This window comes from Pristis pectinata, chromosome 17 (genome assembly GCF_009764475.1).
Source record: "Pristis pectinata isolate sPriPec2 chromosome 17, sPriPec2.1.pri, whole genome shotgun sequence".
NCBI lineage: Eukaryota > Metazoa > Chordata > Chondrichthyes > Rhinopristiformes > Pristidae > Pristis > Pristis pectinata.
Window position 1 is genome coordinate 43,192,711 of NC_067421.1, and position 14,603 is coordinate 43,207,313.

Below are 14,603 nucleotides of genomic sequence, written 5' to 3' on the forward strand. Positions count from 1 at the left end.
GGGTTAGACTGGAGGGGGGTTGGGGTGGGGTGGGGTGGGGGGGGTTAGACTGGATGGGGGTGGGGTGGAGGGGGGTGGAGATGGACGGGGGCAGGGGGCTGAGCCCCGCAGTGCGCGGTCCGGGGTCCGGGTCCGGGACCGGGACGGGGACGGGCTCCAGCTGCCGGTGACGGTGCGAGGGGCGGGACCCGAGCGGGAGCGCGGACCGGCGCCGCGCCGGGACAACCGAGCGCGTTCGCGGCGCAGTCGGGCTGCGGTTCCACGTTCGGCAGCGCGCATCGAGCAGGCCGGGAGGTAGGAGCCGTCCGCGGGCCCGCGCACCGACCCCGGCCCCCGGCCCCGGGGGTGACCCCCCCCGGGGCCCCCCCCCCCTCCCGACACCTGCTTCCCCCGGGATACGGAACCCCTGGCAACCGGACACTCGCTTCCCCCGGGATCCGGGTACCCGGGGTGACGGCTCTCCCGGAACCCCCGGGATCCGGACCCCCGGGATCCGGACCCCCCCCCCCCCCCCCCCGGTCCTCCTGCCGCTCCCCCCGGGGTCGGGCGCCAGCGGTTCCCTGTCCCGCCGGTCCCGCTGAAACCGAGCGCGGCCTCGGCTCCGCGTTGGAGGTGGGAGGTGGGCGACCGGGGGGGGGACCGGTGTGGGTGGGGGGTGTGGGGGGGACCGGTGTGGGTGGGGGGTGTGGGGGGGACCGGTGTGGGTGGGGGGGTGGGTGGGGGGTGTGGGGGGGACCGGTGTGGGTGGGGGGTGTGGGGGGGACCGGTGTGGGTTGGGGGGGGTGTGGGGGTGGGGGGGGGTGGGTGGGGGGTGTGGGGGGGGACCGGTGTGGGTGGGGGGGTGGGTGGGGGGTGTGGGGGGGACCGGTGTGGGTGGGGGGGGTGGGTGGGGGGTGTGGGGGGGACCGGTGTGGGTGGGGGGGTGGGTGGGGGGTGTGGTGGGGGGGGGACCGGTGTGGGTGGGGGGGGTGGGTGCGGGGTGTGGGGGGGGACCGGTGTGGGTGGGGGGTGTGGGGAGAGACCGAGGGGGGGGTGGGGTTGTGGGGGCGGGAGACCGTGTGCGGGGGAGGAGGTTAGAGCGGTGGGTGGGGTGGGGTGGGTGAGTGTGTTGGGGGGGCAGAGATGTGGGGGCGAGGGGGACACCTGAGAGATCCTCCGGTGTAGGTTTGCTGCTGTAAATATTTCCTGTATAAAATGCAACGTGACGGTGCCTGACCCCTTGCACCTGCCCCCCTCACCACCACCTCCACCCCCCACCACCCCCTGTCTCTCCACCACGTTCTGGACATCCCCAGGAAGGTCAACATTCCAAACCCTTCAGAAAGTTGTCTCAGAAAGATCACCTCTCCCTGTAACCTCCCATCTCAGGGATGGGGGAGCCCAGTGCCCGGGATGTGAATCTATCCTCAGGAATCAGTGATCCTGTTCCCGGGATGTGAATCTATCCTGGGATGAGGACAGGGCTCCAGCCGTGGGCGGGAATGGGAGATGGGAGGGATGGGAGATTGCTGTGGGATGAGGGGCTGCTCGCTGTATGGGGACCCAGCCCCCATGTCCCACAGCGATCTCCCATCCCACCCACCACCATAGCCCAGCTCCCATCTCCCCACCTCACCCTCCACCAGCACTGTCTTTGCTCTCTCGGACCCCGTCTCGAACCTGTTCCATCCTCCTGCGGCAAGTCTTGGTGTTGCCAGCAAATTTCATTCAGGCCCTTCGTTAAAGCCGTTAATACCCCCATTAAATAGTTGACCCAATGGGGACATCCTGTTCAGCTGTAATTCTGCCTGAACGGGTGAGTAGGTCAGTGACAGGCCAAGGAGCGGACCCCAACACCACACGGAAACTGTCAATGACTCCAATCTGGCAACAATCTGAGTTTAAAATACTGATTCTTGTCTTTAAGTTCTCCATGATCTTGCCCCACCCTGTCTCCGCTCTACAGATCTCTGCAATTCTAGCCTCTTTCTCATCATTGACTGTAACTGTCTCACCCCTGAAGGACTTGGTTTCACTTGCCAGAGCCTGAATTTGAACATTATTGTTTGGTCTGTCCTTGGGCAAGGACAACAGAGTCACACAGCAGGGAAACAGGCCCTTCGGCCCAACTTGTCCATGCCAACTGTGTTGCCCAGTGAGCTAGTCCCACCTGCCCGCGTTTGGCCCACAGCCCTCTAAACCTCTCCTCTCCATGGACTTACTTTGATGGCTTTTAAACATTGCTGATGTGCCGCCTCAACCACTATTTCTGGCAGCTCGTTCCAAATATGCACCACCCTCTGTGTGAAGAAGCTGTGCCTGATGTCCCTTTTAAATCTCTCCCCTCTGATCTGAAACCTCTGCCCCCTTGTTCTTAGCTCCCCCTCCCTGGGAAAAAGACTGTGTGCTTTCAACCTATCTATGCCCCTCATGATCTTATACCCCTCTGTCAGGTCACCCCTCAATCGCCTATGTTCCAGGGAATGAAGTCCTGGTCTACACAACCTCTCCTTGTAACTCAGGCCCCCAAGTCTAGGCAACATCCTGGTAAATCTTTTCAGCACTCTCTAGTTTAGTAACATCATTCCTGTAACAGGGAAACACTTTTCTATAATACTTATTGTGCATGGTGACTGCTCTTGAACAGAGTGGGTTGTGAGAAGATTTCAGAGGCAGGTAGTGTGTAGCCCAGTGACCTGGAGTCACACACAGACCAGCCTTGATAAAATAAAATCAAAAAACTCCGGAAACACTCAACAGATCCAACAGGGTGTGTGGAGAGTCAGAGTGCTGGTTTTGAGCCAATGGTTGGGGAAAGTTGGAGATCAAACCCTTAAAGTTGCAGAGGAAGTGATGGGGTGGGGTTGGGGGGGGGGGGTAGGAGGACGAAAGGGGAGGTGTGAGACTGGGCAGAGAGCAGGAGAGCGTGACACACATGGGGCTGCTGCCTCCTCTGAGAGAGGGTGGCAGGCTGGTGAACAAGGGATGTGTTGGGAGGGAGGGGTGGTGTAACCAGAAGGTGAACAGAAGGCCGCAGGAGGAGACAGGAGCGGTCTCCGCAGATGTGAGGTAGATAAATGAGTTGAATTCTGTGAGTCTGGAAGGTGTAACAGGCACAGTCAGGACAAGGGCTCCTTCTCGTGTTGGACTGGTGTAGGAGACCCACGGCAGAGGTCAGGTGGAGCCAGAGGATTTTGCTTTTAAATTTATTTCCTGAAGGATTGATTGAACCTAATGGATTTGTACAACAATCCGTGGTCACGGTTAGTGATGTACTCCAGAACTGAATGTGAATTCTCAGCTGCCCCGAGTGAGGCTTGAACTCGTGTTTCCAAACCAACCACCCAGAGCCCCTTTAACCCTCAAGCCCCTGGAATTCTTCCCTAATCCCCCCTCTCATCCAAACCTTTGGTCACCTGCCCCAAAGGCAGGCTTGGCTTTGAAGGGCTCAGGAGAGAGAGAGGGAGGGGCGAGACAAATAGTTGCCTTCTTTATTGATGCTCTAGTGTAGTCCACAGGAGGTTTTTTGGAGGTGCTGTTTAAATGCAAGTTGTTGTTGTGGTGGGGGATACACAGCGAAGGGGGAGAGGAGCTGGGAGGTCTCAGCCTCTCGCATTCCAACATGGAGTGGAGCTGACTGACCCACAGCCTGGGGTGTCCTGTGGTGAAAGTCATGTCACGTAGACCGTTGGCTGCTTCAATTCCGACTTTCATGATCAGAATATCTCAGGTTTATAGAGTTATACAGCATGGAACAGGCCCTTCAGCCCAACTCTTCCATGCTGACCAAGATTCCCGTCTATGCTAGTTCCATTTTCCCACATTAGGCCCTCTAAACCTTTCCTATCCATGTACCTGTCCAAATGTCCACACACCCGCCACCCTCTGTGTGGGAAAACTTGCCCCTCAGGTCCCCTTTAAATCCTTCCCCCCTCACCTTAAACCTGTGCCCTCTAGTTTTAGACTCCCCAACCCTGGGGAAAAGACTGTGACCGTCCACCTTATCGATGCCCCTCATGATTTTATACACCTCTGTAAGGTCACCCCTCATTCTCCTGGGCTCCGGGGAAAACAGTCCTGGCGTCTCCCGATAACTCAAGCTCTCCAGTCCCGGCAACATCCCTGTGAACCGTTTCTGCACCCTCTCAGCTTAATCACATCCTTCCTGTAGCTGGGCGACCAGAACTGCACACAGTGCTCCAAGTGTGGCCTCACCGACACCGTCTGAGAACAGATGGAGTTTAGTGCAGCCCTCACTTAAACACCAGATGCAGCGACGTTTACACTGGTGACAAGCAGCAGATGCAGAGCCAACGATGTCTGGATAAACATTTTCATCGTCAGCGTCAGGCAAATACTTGCAATCCCACAGATTCTTCATGACTAAAGCCCTTTCCAAAAAAGCAAAGTGCTTTTGCAGTGTAAACGTATCACCGAGGCAGGCAATTTGTGCAGAGTAAACCCCACCAGAGCAATGTAGTAATCATTGGACAATCTATTTCAGGTGCAGTTTGTTGGGCAGGATAAGCAGTACCCTGGGCTACTGCATGCCCGAGCTTCAGGCAACCGCTCCTCGGTGGTGTGCCCCAGCCCTGCCCCCTGGCACTGCCGCACTCCCCGTTTCACCCTGGAGTGACAGCCCGCTGTTATTCTTGAACCACAAACTCTCTCTTTGGCAAAGGACGTGACCCACCTGCATTTTCTTTTGAGGGGATTTTTGAAGGTGGAGAGATGCAGGTTCAGTCAGGAGACATATGTTGGCTATCTGTGTCATCCTGCCAAAGACAGCTCACACCTCCACCAACGCACCCACCCAACCACCCACTGGTCAAATGAAACGTAGGTCTTTAAACCTTTGACTGACGCCCAGGATCGATATTACCCCAGAACTGTGATGGTCACTGCAGGACGTACGTCACCCACTCTGTCCACTCACACCATGTTGTTCAGGGTAATTTAATCTGTGAAAGTGGTGGATGGTATTAGTGTGATGAGTTCAGTGACGTAATGTGTTGGGCGAGTGAAAACTGATTGATTTAGGGGAGTGGGGAGTTGGTGACGACCATTTCCAATTGTTTCACGTCACTCCAATCGGAAGCGATTTCCAGTCATCAGGCAGCCTGTCCCCTGATATTCATTTATTTTCATATTTTCCTTACAACATACATAGAGGACATTTGGCCCTTGAGTCTATGCTAGCTCTCAGAGAGATACCATCAATCCCATTCCTCATTGATTCTGTAACCAACTCCCCACCCCCCGGAGCACCCAGGGTAAGCCCACGCAGTCACAGGGAGAACGTGCAAACTCCACACAGACAGCGCCGGAGCTTGGGATCGAACCCGGGTCTCTGGAGCTGTGAGGCAGCAGCTCTGCTCTCCGTCCCTGTCCTGGATCCCTGCAGGAATCCTGCACTGCTGTCCTGGGAGTGACCGGGTCTGACCTGGCACATGTACCAGTTGGTGGCTTGCTGGGAGCTTAATTCTACCCCCATCACCCAGTGAGTGGGGGCTGGGGTCGGTAAACCAGTGCACCCCCCACCATTCCCACTGACACCAGCCTCACCTCCACCTCGAAGCCCCTCCCAATCTGCCTCTCCCTGACCCCCTGTGGACCTAACTGGTTGTCCCAATCCCGTTCACCGTCCCCACACAAACTGATGGTCGGATCCTAGTCATTCCCATCTCACCCAGGAATCTTGGGAACCGGATACACTGACTCCCTCCCCCCCACACCAGGGATCTCAGGAACCAGATACACTGACCCCCCCCCCACACCAGGGATCTCGGGAACCGGATACACTGACCCCCCCCCAACACCAGGGATCTTGGGAATCGGATACAGGCTCTCTTGGAATCTCCTCACCACTGTTGCCACCTGCACTCCTGGTCTCTTGCAGTCCGGTTGGGATCCGGGATTCCACTGACGTGGGGCTGGGAATTTCATATCACAATTCCACCGCACGGAAGGTTTAGACATTGGCAACTGAAGGCATTTTTGCAGAAAGCCTTCAAACTATTTTTAGTAAATTCTAGGTTCCAGGCAGTAGGGTTCCTCCCATCTCCGGTGAGTAATACTGCCGATGCTGGAAATCTCAACCATAAACAGGGAATGCTGGAAACACTCAGCAGGTCAGTCCGCATTTGTGGGAAGGGGAACAGAGGGAATGTTTCAGGTGAAGACAGAAGAAGCAGGTTCGATGGGGGGGGGGGGGGGGGGGGGGGTGGTGTCTGTGACAGGGTAATCCTGGGATGGCCGGGGGTCAGGTGTGAACAAGGTCAGGGAGCAGTTCGAGAGGGAGAACGTGGGCAGAGGGATGTGGGAGCAGTGAAATGCAGAGCGGGAAGACGTTCCCGGCAGGTCAGGCTGGGAATGTACTCTGCTCCCAGAGGGAGAAAGGGAAAAACAGGCTGAGCCGATTTCTCAGGAGTAACACACAGTCTGCTGGAGGAACTCAGCGGGTCGAGCAGCATCTGTGGGGGGAGAGGAATTGTCGATGTTTTGGATCGAAACCCTGAATCAGGACTGGGTGGGGGCGAGGTTGGTGGGAGGGTGCTGGAGGATTGCAGTGAGCCAGCAGGTCTTCACGGGGGGACCTTTGATCGAGGTTTAATCACAGAAGGATGACTGACACAAACAGAAATCGAGTTACTTGTTGTACCCGATTCCACCATCAGACACAGCTTCTCCTTGCAGCATTTCCCTTCGTGACTCCCTGCTCCACCTCCATTTCCACCACCCGTCTCCCTCCGTACGGCAGCTTTCCGTGCAACCGCGATGCAGCACCTGCCCTTTCACCTCGTCCCTTCCCACCATCCAGGGACCCGAAAACCCCTCCAGGTGAATCAGTGATTCACTTGCATTTGTTCCAACCCAGTGCACTGCACGCAGTGAGCACAGTGTGGTCACCTCTACACTGGGGAAACCGATTACACCGGAGTAGGGAAGTCACGGTGCAGCTGTATAAACTTTAGTCGGACCGCACATGGGGTATTGTGCGCAGTTCTGGTCACCCCATTACAGGAAGGGTGTGGGGGTTTTGGAGAGGGCGCAGGAGAGGTTCACCAGGATGCTGCCTGGATTGGAGGGCATGAGAGAGGTTGGACAAACTTGGGTTGTTCTCTCTGGAGCATCGGAGGCTGAGGGGAGACCTGATCGAGGTTTTTAGAATTATGAGAGGCACAGATAGGGTGGACAGTGAGAATCTTTTCCCCAGGGTAGAAATGTCAAACACCAGAGGACGTGCTTTTAAGGTGGGGGGGGGAGGTTAAAGGCAACGTGAGGGGAAAGTTTTTATGCAGAGAGTGGTGGGTGCCTGGGATGGGTTACGGGGGGTAGAGGTGGAAGCAGGCAGTTTGGTGGAGTTTAAGAGGCTTTTAGACACATGGATATGAAGGGATTGGAGGGATGTGGATGATACACAGGAGGAGGACACTTAGTATAAATTGGCATCAAGATCAGCACAATGTGGTGGGCCGAATGGCCTGCCCTGTGTTGTACGGTTCTGTGATCACAGACTGGGTGATTGCGGAACACCGAGCTCCCTGTTCATTCTTCCACTCTGACCTATTGGTCTGTGACCTCCTGTACTGTCACAGTGAGGCCCAACGCAAGCTTGAGGAACAGCACCTCATCTTCTGACTGGGCACGGTGCAACCACAGAGTCATACAGCACAGAAACAGGCCCTTCGGCACAACCCATCCATGCTGACCAAGGTGCCTTCCTGAGCTGGTCCCATTTGCCAGCGTTTGGCCCATGTCCCTCTAAACCTTTCCTCTCCATGGACCTGGCCAAGTGTTGTTAATGTACCTGCCTCACCCACTTCCTCTGGCAGCTCGTTCCACACACCCACCACCCTCTGTGTGGAAAAAGTCACCCCTCAGGTCCCCTTTAAACCTTTCAGCTTTCACTTTAAACCTGTGCCTCTAGTTTTAGACTCCCCTACCCTGGAGAAAAGACCGTGACCATCCACCTTATCGATGCCCCTTGTGGTTTTATAAACCTCAATAAGGTCACCCCTCAGCCTCCTTAGCTCCAGGGAAAACAGTCCCGGCCTGTCCAGTGTCTCCCGATAACTCAAGCCCTCAAGTCCAGCAACATCCCTGTGAATTGTTTCTGCTCCTCTGCACTTAATCACATCCCTCCTGTAGTGTGGTGACCAGAACTGCACACAGTGCTGTAGGTGTGGTCTCACCAGTGTCCTGTACAGCTGTCACAGGACCTCCCAACTCTTGTACTCAGCACCCTGACCGATGAAGGCAAGGATGCCAAACGCCTTCACCACCCTGTCTAGCTGCGCTCCCACTTTCAGGGAACTATGGATTTACACACCTGCGTCTCTCTGTTCAACAACACTGCCCAGGGCCCTGTCATCACTGGGTATGTCCCACCTGCTTTAACTTCCTAAAATGCATCACTTTCACTTATTAAATTCCATCTGCCATGCCTTGGCCCACCCTCCCAGTAGATGTCAATCCTGCTTTAACCTGAGACACCTCCTTCACCGTCCACCACACCTGCAGTGCTGGTGTCGTTGGCAAACTTACCAATCATACCCCCTACATTTTCATCCGGATCATTAACGTATATCTGTTAATATAGAATTTAGTAGTGATCAAAATTCTGCAGCCAGTATAGAATTCTACAGCGTCAGGTAACTAGGTTTCTGTCTGCACCAGCCATCCGCCTGTGATGTCCCTCCCCGCGCACACACAGCACCCTGACACTCTGATTCCCAGCCGTCCACCTGTGATGTCCCTCCCCACGCACACACAGCACCCTGACACTCTGATTCCCAGCCGTCCGCCTGTGATGTCCCTCCCCACACACACAGCATCCTGTCGCTCTGATTCCCAGCTCCGATCAGATGATCCAGGAGGGGCCGGTCACCACTGGAGTATCGAGTGGTTTGCCACAGGGAGTGATTGAGTGAGTGGATCAATACTTGTGGCCACAGAACATGTGTGTGACTGTGTGTGTGAGGGGATGGTGTTGATGATTAGCAAAGAGCCGGAGGCTTTGATGGAGGTGTGCGTGTCAGTGTCCAGTGTCCAGAGGCTGGGGGGGAGGGGGAGGGGGAGGTCTCCACAGCATCAGGGCAGTGGAAACAGACCGAGGAGTGGGATCCGGGAAAATCCCGGGAAAGGGGAAACACCAGGCTGCAGAGAGAGAGAGAGCAGGGAACGGGGCTGCTCAAGGATCTGGGGCAGGTTGAATGGGCTGATCGGCCTGTTGTGGACTGCAGTGTGCTGTGGACCGGGTCAGTGGACCACTCAGCTGGCGTCCGGTCAGGGTGAGGGGAACCCTCCTCGCTGAGCTGAACTGCTTCACCATCTAAAATCAGCATCAGGACTGAGCCAGGGTGTCGGACTGGAAACGTTGACTCTCCACAGACACTGCCCCACCTGCCGAGTGTTTCCAGCGGTTTCCGATAGAGGGAAGCCAGGGATTCTGTGGTGAAGGGTGGGGGAGGTGGACATTTGCCCTAAGGTGCTGATAAATCCTGGAGCCTGTTCTGTTGATCATCGACACCGGGGTGATCTACCTCAGCCCCATTTCCTGCCCTAACACCATGTCTTCTTCTCCCTTAACATCCATCGGGCTGACCCCCCAAGACTGTACTCTGGGGTTCACCATCCTCTGGGTGAGGAAGTTTCTCATCCCGGTCCTCAGTGACCTCCCCCTTACCCTGAGACTGGGCCCTGGACCAGGGCAACCTTCAGCCTGTGAGACTTTCAATAAGATCTCTGCTCATTCTCCCAGTCCGCAGCCTCGCCCTGCCCGGCCGTGTGTGGGACCTGGTGTGGGCAGTGGAGGGGCTGCTGCTGATACCACAGCACTGAGGTCAGTGGCCTTGCTCAGTAACTGCAATGCCTCTCTTCACCTCCACCCGCCTGTAACTGGCAGCGGGGTCCAAAGGCGCAGTGTGGGGGCACGTGGCGACTGGAGCGTTGGGTTACCGTGTCCTCCAGTGATGAGAGGGGACGGTGAGGGGCTGAGGGGCAGAGGGTCAGCTGGCAGTGTGGGGGAAGGTGGAGAGATCCAGAGGTGAAGCACACACACTGGGCTGTGTGGATGGAGGCAGTGGAGTGTGCTGAGAGTGCTGACAACAGACACACTGCCTCAGTGCTCCCAGCATTCAGCTGTATAAATAATTTCTAACGAGCCAGGGCCGTCTGTACAGCGGCAGCCAAGCATTGACAAGGATCACTCTGACCTCCAGTTGTCCTCTGTGACTGGAGGTAACCATACACTCTCCCATTCCCCGCACACTGGGAGCCTTCAGTTTGAAAGTTCCCTGTTTTACACTTCCGTGATGTCTGTGGACCCCATCTCTGCTTCCCACAGCGGATTCCATCACCTGGCCAAAGGTGAAGTCCTGCGGAAATGGAGCTGCTGTAGCAGGGAACCCCACACTGAACGAGTGCTCAGCAAGCTCCCACACACTGCAGTCTGATCCACCGAGTCCACTGAATATTCCAGCTCCCATATCCAGCTGAGGTGTCAGTTTAGCATCTCACCAGGAATGGAAGGTCCCACAGTGTGGCCCTCCCTCCTCCCCACCACCCCTTCCACAGTGTGGCCCTCCCTCCTCCCCACCACCCCTCCCACAATGTGACCCTCCCTCCTCCCCACCACCCCCCCCACAGTGTGGCCCTCCCTCCTCCCCCCCCCACAGTGTGACCCTCCCTCCTCTCCACCACCCCTCCCACAGTGTGACCCTCCCTCCTCCCCTCCCAACAGTGTGACCCTCCCTCCTCCCCACCGCCCCTCCCACAGTGTGGCCCTCCCTCCTCCCCACCGCCCCTCCCACAGTGTGACACTCCCTCAGTACTGGGGATGGGTGGGGCAGTGGACAGAGGTGGGGAGGGAGTGTTCGGTGACCTGGGCTGTTGTATGGGAGGGGCTGTATGTGGGGTGGATGAGGGGAACGTGCAGTATAACCCCTCTGCTCTCTCCCTGCAGCTGAGGAATGGGCTGCTGCCCCCCGCAGGGACGAGCTCCCGGCCGACCCCCCCGCTCTCCGCCCCTGGCACCCATGTCCCGGTGCTGAAGGAAGGGAAGCAGACCCCCAGGCCAGTGGTGAGTGTCGGGGCTGAGGTCTCTGCTGTTGACTGTACTGCCTGTGCCCCTGAGTGGGCAGTGCTGTCTGACCCTTCACCCTGCACCTACTGACCTCCGGCCCCTACCCCCCCTCCGTCCCTTCCCTGTCTCTGACCCTTTCCCTGTGCCTACTGACTGCCTGCCAATGCCCTCCGACCCCTACACCCCTCCCCGTCTCTGTGACCCCCCTCTGGCCCCTACACCCCTCCCTACATCTGTGCTGCACCAGTTCCTACCCTGTGACCATCCCTTGACCCCCATCACCTCACCACTGACAGCTGTGCTCCCCCTCGTCCCTGGACCCCGTCCCTCGTCCCATGCCGCGTTTTTGCTGGTGGTGATAATTTCTCTTTGAAAATTTCAGTGTTGTTTTTACTGTGCTGTTCAGTAGGTTGTTAAAGATGGTGTAGTTAATGTAGGTTTGTCGTGGGAACGCCACAGGCACCAACTCGGCAAATACTTTGTTTTCTCTGTGTGTGCGTGTGTGTGTGTCAGTGTGTGTGCGTGTCTGTGTGTGTGTGTGTGTGTCGGTGTGTGTGCGTGTGTTTGTGAGTGTGTGTGTATGTGTCAGTGTGTGTGCGTGCGTCGGTGTGTGTGTGTGTCAGTGTATGTGTTAGTGTGCGTGTGTGTGTGTGTCAGTGTGTACACTGTTACTGTCGCACAGTGTAATTTCATGTAAATTCAAATGGAAGAACAATTTAAACCGTTAACAGCCTCATGTTTCACATTTAATTCCCATTTGCTGTGGGTAACTGTGGGGTAACCGTGACGTTACTGTGGGTTGCCGTGGGGTAACTGCGGGGTTACCATGGGTTACTGTGGGAGGCTGGTGAAGCGCAGACTCGCCCCCTAAATATTGTAAATATGGGACTGGGTAGTTTCCAGGGAGCCACACGTGTGGAATCGGTGCTGTTTTCTATATAAGAAGGTAACACTAATGAATGATCTGTACAAGAATGTAAAGGTTTGCACTGTTTTGTAATAGTATATAGTTTGTCTTTTATTATGAATAAAGTTTATTTTGTAAAAAAAAATTTGTGACGGGGGTGCAGGGCTCAGGGAACGGCCCAGGGCAGCGAGTGACTGCCCCGGGGTCCCGCCAAGCGGGGGGGACCTGGGCTGAATGGATGAGGCTGTGTGACGTGTACGGACTAGATGGCTGGAAAGGACTGAGCTGTACGTACAGTGAGTGAGCTGTGGGGGGAGTGGGACGGGGGGGGGTGGAATGGGGGGTTCTGGCCAACAGCCGTCAGGCGCAATGGGCTTGAATGTTCCCCTGAGAGTCCGGCCGCTGTAACCCCGGGGGTCAATGTGTGTTCCCCACCCCACACCACCCTGCCCCTCCCACTGGGTCCCTGATACACCAACACCCCCCCCCCCCACCGCCCAAGGGGTCAGATATCACCCTTCAACTCCTGACCCCTTGCCCACCCCCCTTCCTCCCCCACCCCCTCAGGCAGTTTTTCCAGATTCCCACCACCTCCGGATAAAAGTGCCCTTCCTGGGACCCCCCCCCTAAATATCTCACCCCTTCCCCTCTGCCCTCGAGTGTTAGATGCCTCTGCTGTGAGTAAGATTATCTCCTCCATCTGTACCCCTGACTTTGTCCACTGTCTGGGTCACTCACCCAGCCGCTCCTGCTACAGTGCAGCCTCAGTGCGTGCTCCCGTGCTCCAGAATGTGCCGGTCGGCAGCATTCCCTTCCGGACACCTGGTTTCACTGGAAGACTGGCGAGGTTGGGCGAGTTGAAGGGCGTCTCTCACCGAGCTGGTGACCTCCCAGCAGGCAGAACACCTGCCTCAGGCCAAGGCTTGGGATACAGGGAGCGCATGTTACAGGGGCCTCAACACCAGTCCTGCCGCTGGTGAGGAGAGCCCTCTGTGTCTGATGCATCTGTCAGGTGGCTCTGGTGGAGAGAATCCATGGTGGTTTGTATCTGAGACCACACGGCCCTGTGCTCTGTAGCTGCGGGGGTGAAGAGTTACAAAGTACAGGACAGCTATGGGCCAAGCCAACCTTGCCCATCGACACCGGTCCCATTGGCCTGCCGTACCTGGCCTGGTTAAATGTACCTGATTCCGTCACCTCCTCTGGCAGCACATTCAACAAAGACCGCTGCACCCCCTCCGCACCCTCGGGGTAATGCCTGCTCCGGAGGGTGATGGATGGAGGTTTCACTGGTGCCGAGCCATGCCGAGGGAGTGCCGGTGGGACTGAGACTCCGTTCCGTCCCTGACATCGCTGGTTGTTGTTCTCTTGGCTCCAAATTGTTATCCTATCTTCAACATGACGTTAGGTGGAGGGACCGGCTCCGGGCATCTCTCACGTCCCAAAGACATACGGTTGCTATGTTACTCGGACACTGTAAATTGCCCCTAGTGTGTAGAAGTGTGGGCGAGGGGTAGAATCCCGGGACAGTCATTGGGAACGTGGAGAGAATAAAATAGATTACTGTAGGATTAATGTAAATGGGTGGTCGATGGTTGGCGTGGACTCGATGGGCCGAAGGGCCTCTTTCCCTGCTGTGTGACTCTATGACTTGCGAAGCCCTGCATTTGTTGGGATTATCCTTGTCGAAGGATTATATCACAGGACACGTTGATGTTTAAGTTGTTGCTTTGTGAGCCTGTTGGTTTTGAGATGGGAGCTGGGTGTTGGCAGTCAGAGGCATTTAGCAGGGGGTGTGGATGGATCAGAGAGCGACTGTCTGCTCTGGGTAAAGGTCACCTTGTCAGAGTGACAAAGCTTCCCTTGGCACAGCTGGTTAGTTCATTTACTTTGTGTCTACTGTTCAAACATTTCACGCAGCTCCCAGGAAACATCTGTCTTTTGGTGGGACGATGACTGATTTATGTTCCAGAGATTCACCACCTGTGCGAGAAGCTGTTCCTACACAGCCCAGTGGTAAACAAACACATTCCACCCCAAGCTCAATACCACCCCTCATTCAGGTCTCTCCCCCGGTGGATCTCAACACCGACCCTGTCGGGCCCCCGTCAGGATCCTGCTAGTTTCAGTAAGGTTGCTGCTCATTCCTCTAAACAAAGAACATAGACCTAATTTCTTTAGCCACGTGATGCGGTGACCCCTCATCACTGGATTAGCCCAGTGAATCTCTGCTGGCCAATCATGCCCCCTCCAGCGCCAGTCAACCCTGAGTGAGATAAAGAGATCAGAACTGTGCTCAGCCTCACCAGCTCCCTGTGCACCTGAACTTGCCTATTTCTAAACTCCAGCCCTGTCACCATGAAGGACAACGTGGCCCTTTGCGTCCTGACCACTTGTTGCACTTCCACTGCCCCGTGGGAGAGAACTCAGCGATTCACCAGTCTCTGAGTAAAGAGCTTTCTCCTCATCTTGGTGCTGAATGACTTGGCCTTTAACCCACGCTGCTTCCCCGCTCTTAACTCCTCAGTTAGGGGGAACGACCTTCCTCCTCCCCATTCTCAATCCCATCCTGAACATTGGGCGGTGGTGACCAGGGATTCCCAAGGTCCTGGGCACATCCTTGAATGGTTT

At 56.2% G+C, this 14,603-nt stretch overlaps 1 protein-coding gene across 1 annotated transcript in view; it reads left to right on the top strand.

Annotated features, from left to right (window-relative positions):
* Positions 1–242: 242 nt before the first annotated feature.
* Positions 243–14,603, top strand: part of rimbp2b (RIMS binding protein 2b) — a 100,313-nt gene continuing 85,952 nt past the window's right edge. Inside the window, 2 exon segments of the mRNA XM_052031816.1 lie at positions 243–294; positions 10,946–11,062. The gene's annotated coding sequence lies outside the window, so the exon portion shown is untranslated.